This window comes from Papio anubis, chromosome 3, assembly GCF_008728515.1.
Source record: "Papio anubis isolate 15944 chromosome 3, Panubis1.0, whole genome shotgun sequence".
In the NCBI taxonomy this organism is placed as follows: Eukaryota; Metazoa; Chordata; class Mammalia; order Primates; family Cercopithecidae; genus Papio; species Papio anubis.
The window spans coordinates 1,404,429-1,421,263 of NC_044978.1; the positions used below are offsets into that span (position 1 = coordinate 1,404,429).

General features: G+C 41.5%; 1 long non-coding RNA gene across 1 annotated transcript; it reads right to left on the minus strand.

The window, feature by feature from the left end:
• Nucleotides 1–285: 285 nt before the first annotated feature.
• Nucleotides 286–10,449, minus strand: LOC116274110. Its single transcript, XR_004182593.1, has 4 exons — nt 9,966–10,449; nt 5,830–5,923; nt 2,460–2,853; nt 286–1,473 (listed from the first exon to the last, which is right to left on the minus strand). It is a non-coding gene; the product is annotated as an uncharacterized LOC116274110 (long non-coding RNA).
• Between the last annotated feature and the right edge of the window lie 6,386 nt (nt 10,450–16,835).

The window sequence follows — 16,835 nt, forward strand, 5'->3', positions numbered from 1 at the left end:
TTGTGAATAAACCAATTGGTACTCTGTATCTAGCTAACCTAGTGGGGATTTGGAGGACTAGCACTCTGTGACTTTGTGTCTAGCTCAAGGATTGTGAATGCACCAATCAGCACTCTGTATCTATCTCAAGGTTTGTAAATACACCAATCAGCACTCTGTGTCTAGCTCAAGGTTTGTAAACACACCAATTGGTACACTGTATCTAGCTAACTCTGTATCTAGCTAACTAGCACTCTGTGACTCTATGTCTGGCTCAAGGATTGTAAACGTACCAATCAGCACTCTGTCAAATCGGACCAATCAGCTCTCTGTAAAGCGGACCAATCAGCCAGACGTGGGTGGGGCCAGATAAGGGAATAAAAGCAGGCTGCCATAGCCAGCCAAGGGCGACCTCCTCCTGTTCCCTTCCACACTGTGGAAACTTTATTCTTTTGCTCTCTGCAATAAATGTTGCTGCTGCTCAATCTTTGGGTCCATGCTGCTGTTGTGAGCTGTAGAGCTGTAACACTCACCGTGAAGGTGTGCAGCTTCATTCCTAAAGCCAGGGAGACCACTAACCCACCTGGGAGAATGAACAGCTCCAGACGCGCTGCCTTTAAGACCTGAGACACTCATCACGAAGGTCTGCAGCTTCACTCCTGACAGCAAGACCATGAACCCGCCAGAAGGAAGAAGCTCTAGACACATTTGAATGTCTGAAGGAACAAACTCCGGACACACCATCTTTAAGAACTGTAACACTCACCCTGAGGGTCCGTGGTTTCATTCTTGAAGTCAGTGAGACCCAGAACCCACCAATTCAGGACACAGTAGGTAACTGACCAGAGCAGGGGGACCCTGCCCTTGCTCGTTTCCTCCCTTACCATATGAAAATGCCCACTTTTTGTAACAGAGGAGAAGCGGCACATTCAAGGGCAGGATGCTTTGCCCCTTCCCCCAAGCTAGCTTCAGAATAAATTCACTTATTTTGGATCAGATATCCCTCTTGTGAACTGGACTGTACGTGCAGTGAGCAAGTAACGTGCATTTCAATTACAAATTATAGAAGACCTGGCCACTCAGAGTAGATGGCCTCATCTAGTTTCATATCAGAGAGAGCAATGAAAGTTTCTGCTTTTTAAAGAAATAAATAAACGGCTTGTCTTGAGACTAGGAGAATTGGGCATTCTACCCCTTTTCGGCATGACTTAAACTTACTACCAATGTAAAGACTTACCTCATTCTTGGATACAAACAAGCTCTGAAGAGCAAAGGCTGCCTGAGCAGCTTATTGCACGGAGGAAGCAGGAGAAAAGATTATGTGAATATCATGCAGGTTGCGATGAAGAATAAAAACAGGAAAGTATCAATCGAAGATGTGATTTTCCCTATGTAATCAATAATTTAGTCATTCTTACTCCATGAGGCAGGGTAAGTACAGAAGAAGGTAACAGTGGCCAGAAGATTCCCTTTAGTAGACATCTCCTCAGGGATCTGTGAAGACAGGAATCTCAGCTCGTGTTACGAATCAAAGGCCATTGATGACCATGGTGTCTGAAGTTGCCAATAGCCCACCCCTTTAATTCTCATAATCACTTCAATTGTTGTGCTCATTGTATGTAGTTACTGCTTGTCTCCTCCCACAGAATGTTAAGACCCATGACAGAAGAGACCATATCCATCTTTTTAGAAAAGTCCTTGACCTTATAATACTCATTCAAAAATGGTTATGGAATTGATGAATCCTACAATCTGAAAAAAAGTTAATACTCTGTCTTCTGAAAAACAAAAACAATACAAAACAAGTGCATTATCTTTGATGGCCTGCAGTATAATCAATGGCCTGCAGTATAATAATATTAAAAATTCTAGCATTACTTTCCAGGTCTTGAGGACCTGAATGATCTGTTCCAAATCTAGTATCCTATGTTTCTTTCCAAATCCTTCTGTCTAGACATCCTGTGCTCCAGCTGCAGAGAGCACTTTCATTCCCTTGGCTTATTCTTTTTTTTTTTTGAGAGGGAGTCTCTCTGTCACCCAGGCTGGAGTGCTGTGGTGTGATCTTGGCTCAATGCAACCTCTGCCTCCCAAGTAGCTGGGACTACAGGCACGCGCCACCATGCCCAGTTAATTTTTTGTATTTTTAGTACAGACGAGGTTTCACCATGTTGGCCAGGATGGTCTCGATCTGACCTTGTGATCTGCCCACCTCGACCTCCCAAAGTGCTGGGATTACAGGCGTGAGCCACCGTGCCCAGCCCAGGTTATTCTTCTAAACTGTTCAGATCATCTCACATTGCATCTTTTGCTCATGCACTCTTTCGCTTAATCTTTACCTTTTCTCTTCCACATCATCTTACAAAAACCACCCAGATGGCATGTTCTCACTGACATTTCCACCATTCCCCTTAGAATGAACCTCTCTCCTCTGATTTCCTGTGGTATATCACAACATGCATTTTAATCTTTCCCACACTTACTGCGTTGTATTACTCTCTCCTCCATCTAACTGGAAACTCATTGTGAAGAGAGAGATTTGGATATCCATCTTCCTATTTACTTGCCCAGATGTCTATCATGGTGCCTTCCTTATCCCAGGAGGACGATGAACATTGGCAGGCATGCCCAGCTGAAAGCTGATGCAGCGAGAACACTGGCAGGCATGCCCAACTGAAAGCTGATGCAGCGAGAACATTGGCAGGCATGCCTGGCTGAAAGCTGATGCACCGAGGCCTGCTCCATGCTAAGGCTGTAATTCTTCTCCCCAAGAATCTTCATTCTGGTCTTCAAGTATTCAAGGTAAACAGTCAGTTGTAGGCAATAATGTCATGTGACTTCTTCTGTAATTCCTCCTCCTTTTGTATCTATTTTTGTCTGGGTGGGGGAGGGAGAAAGGTGTGTGAGAAACTCAGGCCCTGATGTCACAGTTTGCTCTTCCTTTTCAACACCACTCATAGACCCCAGGTCCCAGTGCCCAAAGAGTCTCTTTCTTTTGTCTACTAATTATTAACTGGGGATGCAAAAAAGAATCTCCAGCTTGGGGCACCCAGGCAGGTGTCCCCTGTCAGAGTGACATTTCAATAGTACATGTTATGGTTTGAACGTGTCCCCAAATGTTTATGTGTTGAACACAGGAGTAAATTCATTATGGGGTGAGTGGGTTTGTTATAAAAGTGAGTTCAGCTCTCTCTTGCAGTCTCTCTTATGTGCTTTCCTGCACTGCCGCCTGGCACCGTGGAAGGATGCAGCGAGAAGCCCGGCACCAGGTGCTGGCCCCTAAATCCTGAACTCTCAGCCTTCAGAACTGTGAGAAAGCAAATTTCTGTTTATTATAAATTACCCAGTCTGTGGTATTCTGATATAGCAGCGCCAAGCACAGACAGCGACAGCACTCCTCTGTCTGAGCGTCCACATTCTCCTCCCTGAATCCTGATGAGCATATTGTCTGTCCTCCCTCAGGCACAAGTGAAGCAGCCTACACTGTGACACCGTGGCTCCTAGAGGGAAACATGGAGCAGGGAGCCCCTGCGTGTGCTGCTTCACAATCCCCAGGTGCTGGGAAGCACTGACAAGTAAGATCAGAGGGACAAATGAGAACATGGGGACAAGCTGTCAGATGAGGGACCTATAGCTCTGGAATTGTATTTCTGGGAAACTGCAAGCAAGCTCTGTGTGTGTGTGTGTGTGTGCGTGCGCACGTGTGTCTGTGTGCATGTATTTGAAAGAAAATAATAATAGAGAAATTCAATCATACTGGTATCTCCAACTGCTTCAGAGTCTGTAACTAGACCAATGATAATAAATGATAAAGAACTACCATGCATTTATTTATTCAAGAAACATTTACTGAACACCTGCCCTCATTCAAGTAAAAGGCTTAGTGGTAGGAAAGTCATATATTAAATAAATTCAATTTTTGTTACAAAGAAATACAACACTGCCATTAGAGAATACACAGGGGACCTGATGTGTCTGCTCTGTGAGGGAAGGTTCTCCCTAAATGTAATGTCTAAGATGAAACCCGATGGACAAGTAGCTGTTATGAGAGGGAGGATTAGAGGAACATTACAGTGTAGAGGAAATCTTTGTATCAAGAGACATTTTGAGGCCGGGCAAGGTGGCGCACGCATGTAATCCCAGCACTTTGGGAGGCTAAGGCGGGTGGATCACCTGAGGTCAGGAGTTCACAAACAGCCTGACTAACATGGTGAAACCCCATCTCCACTAAATACAAAAAAATTAGCTGGGCGTGGTGGTGCATGCCTGTAATCCGAGCTACTTGGGAGGCTGAGAGTAACCGGGAGGCGGAGGTTGCAGTGAGCGGAGATGGTGCCATTGCACTCCAGCCTGGGCAACAAGAGCAAAACTCCCTCAAGGAAAGAAAAGGAAAGGGGAAAGGGGAAAGGAAAAGAAAACACATGTTGATCAATCAATAGAATTTTACTGTGGTTGGAGCAGAAAACAAGAAGAGTGATAGGATTAATGCAGTGGGTAGGACTGGAGCACGGAAGCTGTTCTGGAATGGACTTGGTCTGTATCCTCAAGGAGATAGGGGCCAATAGAGGATGCTTAGCAGGGAAATTAGAGGTGCAGGCTTGCATTTTTAAAGCTAAATCACTATAGCAAGGCAAGAGAGGCAAGAGGACAAAACTAAAATTATGTTTCAGAAGTTGAATAGCAACATAATGGCAGAGTCTGTGTGAACTGCAATGCCATTCAAGCCTATTTGCTTTATCATATTGTAAGTTATGTGTGTCCTTTTATATATATATATATATATATCAGATTAACAGTATGCTTGCTTGCTTGGCTGCAGTACTAACCTCTGAAAATGTATACTCAGTCTGCATACATAATATGGTAATGGAAAGGTATTAACAGAACTAGGTGTAGGTGAAATGTTTTCTGAATTTTCCTCTTGCTTCCTCTCAAGATTATGATCCAGTTTCCCTCATCTAATTTACCTGCTCCACTCATTCATATGGATGAGAAATCTATTTAATTTTTGAGCCTATGCATTACTGATTATTTGTACGCTTAAGGAACCTGTCCCAGAAACTCTTCTGCTCAGTGTAAGGGTCAGATAACAGCTATGAAAACATTACTGACTGCAAAGAAGTACATGTTTCCTGCCCAAGAGAAAGAGCGCAGTGGCCCCAATTCAATCTCCTAACATCGCTATTAGAAAAGAAGAATGAGTTTTCCGCTCAGAAAGTATTCTTTCTTCTCAATAGCTCACTCCATGGCTAACTGTCCACTTTGTACAGCAAAAGTTAGTTCTATCCAAGTACTTCAATTTGGCAGAACAGACTTTAAGGCCAAAATAATTTAGTAAAAAACTTCACTAACCTTCCATTTAATGGCAGGGAATATTGAAGATCAATTGATAAAAAGAAACATTATAAATGTCAGGTAACAACTATCAGGAATTGAACTGTGCGATTTGTTAAGGGAATTCATATATGCCTTATTTCTTCTTATAAACTGAAATTCAGCCACATCTCAGACTTGTAAAAATAGAATTTTAAAGATTATAAGATTTATAATAAACAGAAATTTCAGAATAGGAAATATAGAATCTCGAGACTGAAACAAATGACCACTAGTCCAACACTACCCGATATTTCAGTCTTCTTACAGGCATTCTAATCAATCGGTAGTTTTTCCTGTGTTTAAGGATTTGAAGTGTCAGAGGTCTCAGTAACTTCAGAAAAGGACTTCTAGAGAGAGCTGCTATCTCTCCAGTTACCCCCGAGATCAAGCGAATCGAGTCGGCTTCCTCTGGACCAAACAGTCTCGTGGCAGACACACCCCTCTCTCCACCTGGGCCACACTGGACACGGTAGTTACTTCTCGTTTCATCCTGGCTGTGCTCCTGCGCATGGAAACTTCATCTCTTCCCTTCAGCTTCCTTGATTTCGCCAGGCCTGACTTTTAATGCTTACTGTAAAAGCAATTAACAGGATTTGAAAGGTCAATGGGAAGCAGAACTTCAAGAGCATTCTCTAAATACCAGCACCCCGTGAAGCGGTTTGAAAATGTGCAGGGTCGCCCTAGAGACACTGTGACCCCAGTCAATTATTAGGGGGATTATAAGAGTCCAAACAGCATTTATCAAACTGACAGAAAAAAACAAAACCCTGAACTAGTACATACCTTTTATAACAAGTTATTTTAGTAGAAGAAATTTTGCTTTTGAAAATGTGGAATGAAACTACAGGTTCATTTCTCTGCTTGGTCAGAATATGGAATAATAATGAAGGGGCCACTTTTTACAGAAGCTTTCCAATAGCCTCACTTGCTACTGCTCCTCCTTTTCACCCTGACTCCTACACCAACTCCAAAGATAAATTCCCAGCCCTGGGCAAACAGTCTTCCAGAGGGTAGCACCGTTACAAGAAGCTAGAACGTATCATAAGTGCTTCCTCATAGCGTGGCCCTCGGGGACACCTGATGTGTGCCTTTAGTGTCAATTAAAAATTCCCCTTCCATCCTATAGCACCCATAGCCTTGGATTATTTCAAATTAGACCTGCTATTTTCCCAATTGAAAATGGAGTACCATCTGTAGACACTTTTTTGTCTTGTTAGCATGGTATAATGATTTAATGAGAATCGCTGGGTTACAAATGCATAGATTCCTTTTATTCTTTTTTTCTATTTGATAAAATTATCTCAAGAGAACGTCACTAACACTTTTATTTCCTTTGGGGGAAATAGTTTATCTTTTTACTGATCAGAATAGCTAATTTCAACTTTACTTTGTCATCGTCCTAGTGTCTCTTTAAGCTACTACAATCCAGTACGTCCCTGATACCCTCAGTTTACTCAGTAATTGTGATAAGTTGAATAGAAACAGTGCCTTCATCTCAAAAACTGTTTAACATTTTACTGTTCAATATACTACTCATGGGAGTACCAAGAAATAAGATTTTAGAAATCATTATCAGAAGAAAGATACTCATCAAATATATAACTGTTCTTAAGGAGAAATGGTGGATTGATTTTTTTCTCATTTGAAGCATTGACTCTAGACTCATTTATAACAAAATGATTTATCTATCATTGCTGAGCAGAGGAAATTGCTTTTTAAAAAATCAGCACTCCTTTATTTTCTAAAATAATCACAGTAGCACACAAGACACTGAGACTTTGCACTGTCCCCTGAATTCTCGTCTCCAACCTCCAAACCTGCCATTTCCCTGGGAGCTTTAAGATCAGCTTGAATTGACATTCTCAAGAGTTGTTTTTCTGTCTTTTCCCTAATTTCCTGAGGTTTCTGTATGTATGCCTAAAAGCCAATAATTGTCTTGAACAGACCGACGTAAAAATAAATGAGATGTCTAAAATTCATTTTTATCTCATAAAAGTTACACCTTGTCAATTAAAACAAATATTCCTTTTCTGTGCCAAGAAAACATTTTCTGTTACATTCACAATCTGCTTCAACTGCCATCGGGTACAAGAAAAACCTCTAACAGATGGAAATTGGTAAATGGCAATTGCAACCAGAGCTGACTACATGAATAACAAATGGAAGATGTATTCTGTGGGTTACCTTGGAAGGCAAATATGGTTATGAGAGCTTTGTACCATGTTGTGACATCGGTTCTGAGAATAAGATTGAGGCCTGCAAATTGAATCAAAGGAAATGTTATATATATGTAAATGGATGTAATATATATACACATGCACACACACATACACATCATGTGTGTATATATGTATATGTATGTATATATATATGTGCATATGTGTGTGTGTGTATATGTGATGTGTATATATATCACCCTTTAGCTCACATTTCATAGTCATCAAGGTTGTCAAGACCTTTCTGTTGTTTTTAGAAATATTTTGAATGAGTAAAAAAGGTATGACAATGTTCAAAGCAGGAAGGATTATACAGTCATCCTAAATTTATGGGCTGCAATGTTTTTACATTAATCTTTAACCTCACTTTTCATGAGAAAGGGACAGAAATATTTAGTTGGGTAAATGCAGTGATTATTCTTTTTCTAGGAGCACAAACTGCTGTAAACTTGGGGCCTAGAGAAAGGCTTAGATCACAGCCGTTCTCGGCTTTGATTCCGGATGTTTGAACAGACTTAGTAAAGTGAAGTCTCTGTCCTCTTTCAGGGCAAAACCATAAAATTGTCCATCTCTGCTTTTCATTCCTCCCCAAACCTGCTGCCTGTTGCTCCTCTGACACTTTTCTTTCGAGTCTTCCCAGTACTTGCCTAAGAATGCCAGTGGCAAGAGGCGTGCATCCCATGAAGAACAGTCCTGGGTGAAAGCTGGACTGGTCGGGGAAGAAAGCGCAGGATGTATTTCCTCCATTTTTTTTCCCTCCATTCCTTTTGCTTTTCCCCATTCACCTGTGCTTCTGTAATCACAGCCTGGAGTTTTCAGGAATAAAGCAAGTAGTTATCACTGCTGGTTACACGGACTGGTCCCAACCCGAATTCTTTCCTACCCTTTCAATGAGAGACGCATGTCTGGGAGAAGGGACTTGACAGGAGACACAGGTTTACTTTTCTCCTAGGACCTTTTGTTTGTTTTCAGAAATTAAAAAAAAAAATGCTATTATTTTCATTGACCTTTAAAATGGATTCAGTACACTCCTATGAAGTAATGGAACACAATTTGGGATGAAAATTTCTCCAAGTGAGATTCAAATTATCATTATGGCTGTCAAGGATTTAGAAATTAGGTTTTTGCTGATTGCTGTTCAATCGTTCAATCAACAAAAAGGTATGCGGGGAACATAATGAGTTTTCTTAACCTCAAACTGATGATGAACATCAGTTTATTTTTTATGTTTTTGGTTTCACACAACATCATAATTGAAGAGATCATCACAATCAAAGTATTTTTGCATTCAAAATCATCATCATCAACATCATCATCATCATCAACACTTAAGAATACTTTTTCAAACTTTATCATGCTTTTCTATCCATGCAGTACCCATGTATGCTGAGTCACACAGATAACTCAACAGAGCAAGCCCCTGATTTTCCCTGTCATCTCCCTATGCTGAGTCACACAGATTAACTCAACAGAGCCCCTGATTTTGCCTGTCATCTCCCTATGCTGAGTCACACAGATAACTAAGCAGAGCCGCTGATTTTCCCTGTCATCTCCTTATGCTGAGTCACATAGATTAACTCAACAGAGCCCCTGATTTTGCCTGTCATCTCCCTATGCTGAGTCACACAGATAACTAAGCAGAGCCGCTGATTTTCCCTGTCATCTCCTTATGCTGAGTCACACAGATTAACTCAACAGAGCCCCTGATTTTGCCTGTCATTTCCCTATGCTGAGTCACACAGATAAGTAAGCAGAGCCGCTGATTTTCCCTGTCATCTCCTTATGCTGAGTCACATAGATTAACTCAACAGAGCCGCTGATTTTCCCTCTCATCTTCCTTGGGTTTTGTTTTTCAGTTTCTTCCCTTGAACAAGTCTCCTTCTATTTGCAGGGGCCCCTCCTGTCCTCATGCTGTTTCCTACCTCCCCAGATGCCCTCTGTGTGCCTCATCCCATCTCTCTGTGCCCCTCACAGGGTATTGCCCAATGGTCAGCAGATAATGCTAAACCAACCTGTGCTTTGTAGAGCTTCATAAATGTGCAACCTTGCTCAATTGTATGGTCCCAAGTGAATATTTTTAGGAACCTCCTTATATTCTATGTTATGTTTCCACCACTGCATCTGGGAATGATCTGCTAGACGGTGGCAATATTCTTTATCCAGCATCCTCCCCCATGTACAGCATATGTGCACCTGCTCACACACCTCACAAGCACACTTAACTATAGGCCATAGGAAAAACTTTAATTCGTAGAAATGTGGACACGTGTTATAAAGATTCCATGTGTTGATTACATGTAGACGATAACATGCCCATAAATCACGTCTCCATCTTGAAGTGACCTAGCAGCAGCACTGCTCGTCCTCGAGGGACAGAGTCTACCTTGTCCTCAGTACCTTATCCGCAGGCCTCTGCTCTGTTCCGTGACTGCCTATCCTACTCTTCACAACTTCTGAAAAGGTTTTGCTGATGGTCCCCTGGAGCTGGTGCTCAGTTGTCCTTTGTCTGTGAATGGCCTCACTTTCCTAAAGTTAGCCAGGATCAAAAAGCACTTACTCTTAGGCCAGAAAAGAATGAAATGCCTCGGACCTCATTTTTCTTCCCATTGCATCCCCAAAACAGACAAAAACGCAGCCTACGGATTATGTCTTCTTTCCTTTCTTTGTTTCTTTTCTTTCAAGTTTGTTGTTCAACACCCAATGTTGAATAGCTCCCACTTGCAATCTGCCCAGCACTGTTTTACCAGAAAATTCCTTACGTGTAGATTGATAAAGACATTGCGGCCGGGCATGGTGGCTCATGCCTGTAATCTCAGCACTTTGCGGGGGCCAAGGCAGGTAGATCACCTGAGGTCAGGAGTTCGAGACGAGCCTGACCAACATGGAGAAACCCTGTCTCTACTAAAAATACAAAATTAGCCGGGCGTGGTGACACATGCCTGCAATCCCAGCTACTCGGGAGGCTGAGGCAGGAGAATCACTTGAACCCGGGAAGTAGAGGTTGTAGTGAGCCAAGATCATGCCATTGCACCCCAGCCTGGGCGACAGGGCGAAACTGTCTCAAATAAAAAAAAAAAAAGAAGACATTGTGCTATTGCTAGTCTACCTAATAAATCCCTGTTATTTTAACAAGGACTTTCTTGAAATACATAACTTGAAACACAGAGGCGTGTCACTAATGGTGGATATTAGTTATCACTTCCAGATAACGGGAAGTTAGATATCCACTTCTGGATAATGATGGGAAATTAGATACCCACTTCCAGATAATGGGGAGATGTTAGATATCACTTCCAGATAATGGAGAGATGTTAGATATCACTTTCAGATAATAGGGGAATGTTAGATATCACTTCCAGATAATGGGGAAGATGTCAGATATCACTTCCGGATAATGGGGGGATGTTAGATGTCACTTCCAGATAATGGGGGGATGTTAGATATCACTTCCAGATAATGGGGGGATGTTAGATATCCCTTCCAGATAATGGGGAGATGTTAGACATCACTTCCGGATAATGGGGAGATGTTAGATATCACTTCCGGATAATGGGGGATGTTAGATATCACTTCCAGATAATGGGGAGATGTTAGATATCACTTCCGGATAATGGGGAGATGTTAGATATCACTTCCAGATAATGGGAGGATGTTAGACCTCACTTCCGGATAATGGGGGATGTTAGACCTCACTTCCGGATAATGGGGGATGTTAGACCTCACTTCTGCATAATGGGGGGATGTTAGACTTCACTTCCGGATAATGGGGGGATGTTAGACATCACTTCCGGATAATGGGGGATGTTAGACATCACTTCCGGATAATGTATTTAATACCCGGATACACAATGGGGATGTTAGACCTCACTCTCCGGATAATGGGGATGCAGCAGACCCTACTACAATGTGATGTTAGACCTCACTCCAGATAATGGGGGATAGTGACTCTCATTTCCGATAATGTTCCACCTTTCACCGTAACCCACCAACCCAATCTTTCAAATTTTCCCAACCCCATATCACTTCCTCGATAATGGGGTACGTTAGATATCACTTCCGGATAATGGCAGGATGTTAGATATCACTTCCAGAACACGATCCCTCCAGCGAGGGTGCGTCTAACCCTCCCCTGCCCAGCATGTTGCCATGGCTCCCTCTGAACCTTCACCTACAGAATTCTCCTGAATAGGAAATTTCTTGACACATATTATAAAGATTCCATGTGTTGATTACATATGGACAAGACCATTCCCATAAATCACGTCTCCATTTTTAAGTGACCTAGCAGCATTCTCTCTTTCTCTCATGTCTGTAATATTTATTAAAGACAGCAACCATATTCCTCTGTGACATCACATCATCATTTTGGTTGCTGTTGTGGTTTAAAACCAACTTTTATAACAATTCTTTAAACTAATATATAAATATTAACAATCTATAAATATATAATATAAATAATATGATATAACAATATCAAAGATAGAGAGAGAGATGTCCCTCTGTATGCATGTGCGATTTGTTCCAGGACCTCCTGCTAATATCAAAATCCGTGGATACTCAAGACCCTGATATAAAACGGCACAGTATTTGCATATAACCTATGCATATCCCCTTGTATATTTTAAATCATCCTTAGATTACTTATAATACCTAATACAATGTGAATGCTATGTAAATAGTTCTTATACTGTGTTTAGGGAATGTTGACCAAAAAGGTCTATAGATATTCAGTAAAAATGAATTCTTTTTTTAGAAACTAACAGCAAAGAAAATAAACGTTTTACACCAAAAAAGAGTATTTTTCGCCACACAAATAAAAAATGGTATATATATGGTGTGTATATGTATATATACACGCACATACCATATGTATACCAAATATATATGCACCATAAATACATCAAATACATATATACATACACACCATATATATGCACATATATGCACCATATATAAATACAAATAAATATATATGGTGCATATATGTGCATAAATATATATGGTGATAAATATATATACAAATATATATATGGTGAGGATATACAAATCCTTCTGTATGAGGCCAGTAAGAAAATCTCAACAATTAAAAAGCTCATTTTCAGTGGCCAATTAATCACAGAGCAATTTTAAAACTATATAAAATTAAACCTACACACATATTAGAAATACAGTCCAATTCACTTATAAACCCAACAAACTTTAAAGTGGATACAGAAAAATTTTATTTACAGGCTTAAAAAAATACATATTAAACCGATGTACTGTTGTTTAAAGAGTATCCACAAAATTCTCACCTCAATGTTTCTTTGCAAAAGAAGTGGAAATCTATAATCCAAAGACCCTTTTCAAAAATGAGCGACTGATAAACCCGATAGATTTATAGCTTCTGTAACATTTCATTCATGTTGTGAATTTTCTTGAGCATTATATTTTAATTAACTTGCAAATGCAATTTTTAAAAAATATTTTTATCCTTGGTTGGTTGAATCCATGGATGCAGAACCATATGGAGGGCCGACTGTGTTTTTCACCACAGAATATGCACCTGTTAAATTTAATCGCTATTTGAGGCAGATAGATACCTTCACACCTTCAAATCACACTGTGTAGGTGGCCTCCTGACTTACCTACATGCTCAAGCACTACACAGAAAGTGCTGGTACTGAGAAGGCAACATAATGAATTCTAATATGAAAATGCACAGCCACTTAATTAGAATAGTCATATTTATATTCACCATATACCCTAAGAAAACTGACACAATAGAAATATAAACTGACATATTCCAGGACCCCCCCCCCACACACACACACACACACTGGTCTTTCTATATTGTCAGTTTCATGGAAACAGCAGAAATGGATGAATAATGTAAAACTGGGTCGTATTTTTTAACAGCATGACGTAGAAGTATCTCGTAGTGCTTGTGTCTCTTGTGCCCAGTTAGGAAAACAAAACCAATTCTAAGCATTTCAAACACACTGGATTTGAACATTGATTTTAAATATTACAAAAAAGCAGCCAGGCAGGAACAAGAAGGGGATGAGGCTCCCCAGAGATTGGTACCCGAGGAACTCCTGTTAGTAACTGCAGGATGCCACAACCACTCCTTGAGCCAAAAACCCCAAAGAGCAATGGTGTGACCCTAAGTCCACGCAGCTGTGGGCTGAGGATGCTGGAGCTCCTGCTCTAGCCCCTGCCGGCTGCAGTGAGCACTGCCGCTGCCACTTCGCAGGAAGCCGGGAGCTCGCACTCCTGATACAGCAAGAGCCAGGGCCCAGGAGTGCGGGTGCTTATGAAGCTGTCAGAGCGGCCGCTGCTGCCCTTGGAACTGTGCCGCCTTAGAGGGAACCCGGGCTTGCCTCCACTTATCACTGTGGTTACTGCTGCCAAAGGCACTACCAGGAAAAAAAAAAATGACTAAAAATACGGATTTGCCCTTTCTCCCACCTTCCCATTTCTTGCCAGTGCCTCCCATTATCAAAATCTTATTAAATATCACTCAGAAGGGAGTCCGGAAAAGGTAGCTTGCGGATATCCAGTCCCCCCTGATAAAGAAAGAGCACAGAAGGAGGGTGCGCCGACAGACCAGTCACTGCCCTGCCGCTGTGGGTGCAGAGCTCTGCAAGCAGACAGCTCGGTAAGAAGCCTGGACACGGGTCCCTGTGCCCAGATTCCAACTCATGTCACTGCTAGATGCTTTTTTCTATTTCTGTGCTCCTTACTTTTCTCTCTCTTTTCTCTCTCTTTTTGTTACCATGCTCTATCCCTGAATCCACCTAGATTTCCACTCTTTTTTTTTTTTTTTTTTTTTTTTGAGACAGAGTCACTCTGTGGCCCAGGCTGGAGTGAGTGGTGCGATCTCTGCTCACTTGCTGCAAGCTCCGCCTCCCGGGTTCACGCCATTCTCCTGCCTCAGCCTCCCGAGTAGCTGGGACCTCAGGCGCCGCCACCTCGCCCGGCTAGTTTTTTGTATTTTTAGTAGAGACGGGGTTTCACCGTGTTAGCCAGGCTGGTCTCGATCTCCTGACCTCATGATCCGCCTGCCTTGGCCTCCCAAAGTGCTGGGATTACAGGCAGAAGCCACGGCACCCGGCTGGATTTCCACCCTTGTTCAGAAACTATGTCAACCACTCTAAGACCCCTGGAGGGCCCATTGGCCACTTGCCACATTTTCTCTTACTCTGTTGTCAAGAAAGTAGGTGGATCCTCATAGTAACTCTAGTTTTTGTGGATCCTCGTGGAAACTGTAGTTTTTTTTTACTTTATCTGGTTGGTTCCCTCACAAGAAATCCACCTTATTATAGTAAGAAAACTGGAATTGGAGATCAAAGACTGGCTGTAGTATCATATCCACTGATCATGTGTAATATTAACTTGGGAAAATCTTTTCACATTTTAAGCATCAGTTTATATATGTGTAAGAGCAAGGAGTTGACAGTGATATCTAAATTTTTTTCCCACTCAATGTTATGAGGTTTTATAAAATTCAGTTGTTTAAAATACCTGATTACTGTCTCGTTAATTTTAAAACCTTTTCACAACTAGGTCTATAATGAGGTATTGCTCCCCACACTTGAGGGCATTCGCTGCGGGGGTTGGCCCGCAGACCCTGACCCAAACGATGGATGAATTAAACGTACACTGACACACAGATACTCTGCTTTGCCAGTCCTGCTTGTCCGACCGTCTGCACACCAAGAGAGGTTTGTTACTGTGGCCTTGAGCAGCTCACACTCCAGGCATTTATTTGGTATACAATTAACAACAGAAGCTTTGGGTCAACACACTTGCGGATAATTAACATGGTTAAGAGAGTAGTTCTAGGAATGACTAAAGCTCAGGTACCGAGGTCTAAGGTAAATAACATTACAGGGCAATATCCCTAGTTGACCTCCCCGCAAGAGGGGCCATCTGGCTCAAAGGTTAGTTAATGGATGTAGGGTAAACAGACTTAACTGGGGAAGCCTCTATTGTCCCTATATTTACCCTATGACCTAATGCTCTAAGGTAAGTATCGGCTGCCTCAGCCTGTTCAATTATTACAAGTTATGTAACATTTCGGCCTTCCAAAAGGTTTATGACTATTCCCTATAACTTCCCCCAATATTTCCCTTTAATACTTCTGCCACCATCTCAGTGAATCCCAACACTATAACATATAAGAAGAAGAAGAAAAAAAACAAACAGAGACCCAGACCAAGAATAAAAACTATAAACCCAATACATGCATGGAGTCCAAACCATGGCGCAAAATATCCTTTACTGAGTTTCCTCAAGTTCTCTATCATTCCCCCGAAAGTGTACTGTTATTACTTTACTGAGTTTCCTCAAGTTCTCTATCATTCCCCCGAAAGTGTACTGTTATTACTTTACTGAGTTTCCTCAAGTTCTCTATCACTCCACTGAAAGTCTACTGTCATGGTCACAGAGGACCTGTCTCTCTGCCTCCAGCATTCTTTCCTCTCTACCTTACAGTTCCTAAGTATCTTTGGCCTTTTACCCTTACTATAAGATTTCACGTTTTTCTTTTTCTGTCCATCTCAGAAGGCTTGTCCTTCAGTTTCGCCTGGGCTTCCCCTTGGAAGGCCTAGTGAATGGTCTCAAGTGATTGTGTCTGGAGGATAAGGGGAGTATGACAGCCACCTGCCCTTTCTTTTAGGGCTTATAGGAGCACATCTACCAAGCAAAGGAGTTCCTGCCAATGTGGAACATACCTTATAGCACAACCTCAGGGCATTATTATTTCTCTGGCTCTTTCCTCATCTTTTCAGAAACCTTATGTATTAGCTTACATTTCTATGACTCATGATGCAAAAGAACAGGTCACGTTAGAAGGGGAAAAGGGTGAGAAGAAATTCTGACCTACCTCAGTACACAATGTGAATAGGGTTAACTACATCATAAATTGTAAAAGAAAGAACAATAGACTTCGAAAGTTTTCTTTGTAAGTGCATGGCACGAGTAAAGGAGTGGGAGAACAAGTTTAGTTTCTGTAACTCTTTGGCCTGTAAGCCATACATTTCAGTACACGTGGTTATGTTATTTTTTCTCTTGATGGTAAATGAATGCTTCAAAAAAACATATCACTCAAGGGAGTTGAGAAAAGGAAATTAAGACTGTTAGAAAAGGACATTAATATTTACTGGTAACACTGAAATCAGAATTATATATTAAAATGAAGTTTCTAAACTAATTTCCATATTTGACGAGAACAAAAACAGCTTCTCTGCAAGATAATACCACACGTTTCCAGAGCTCGTCCAG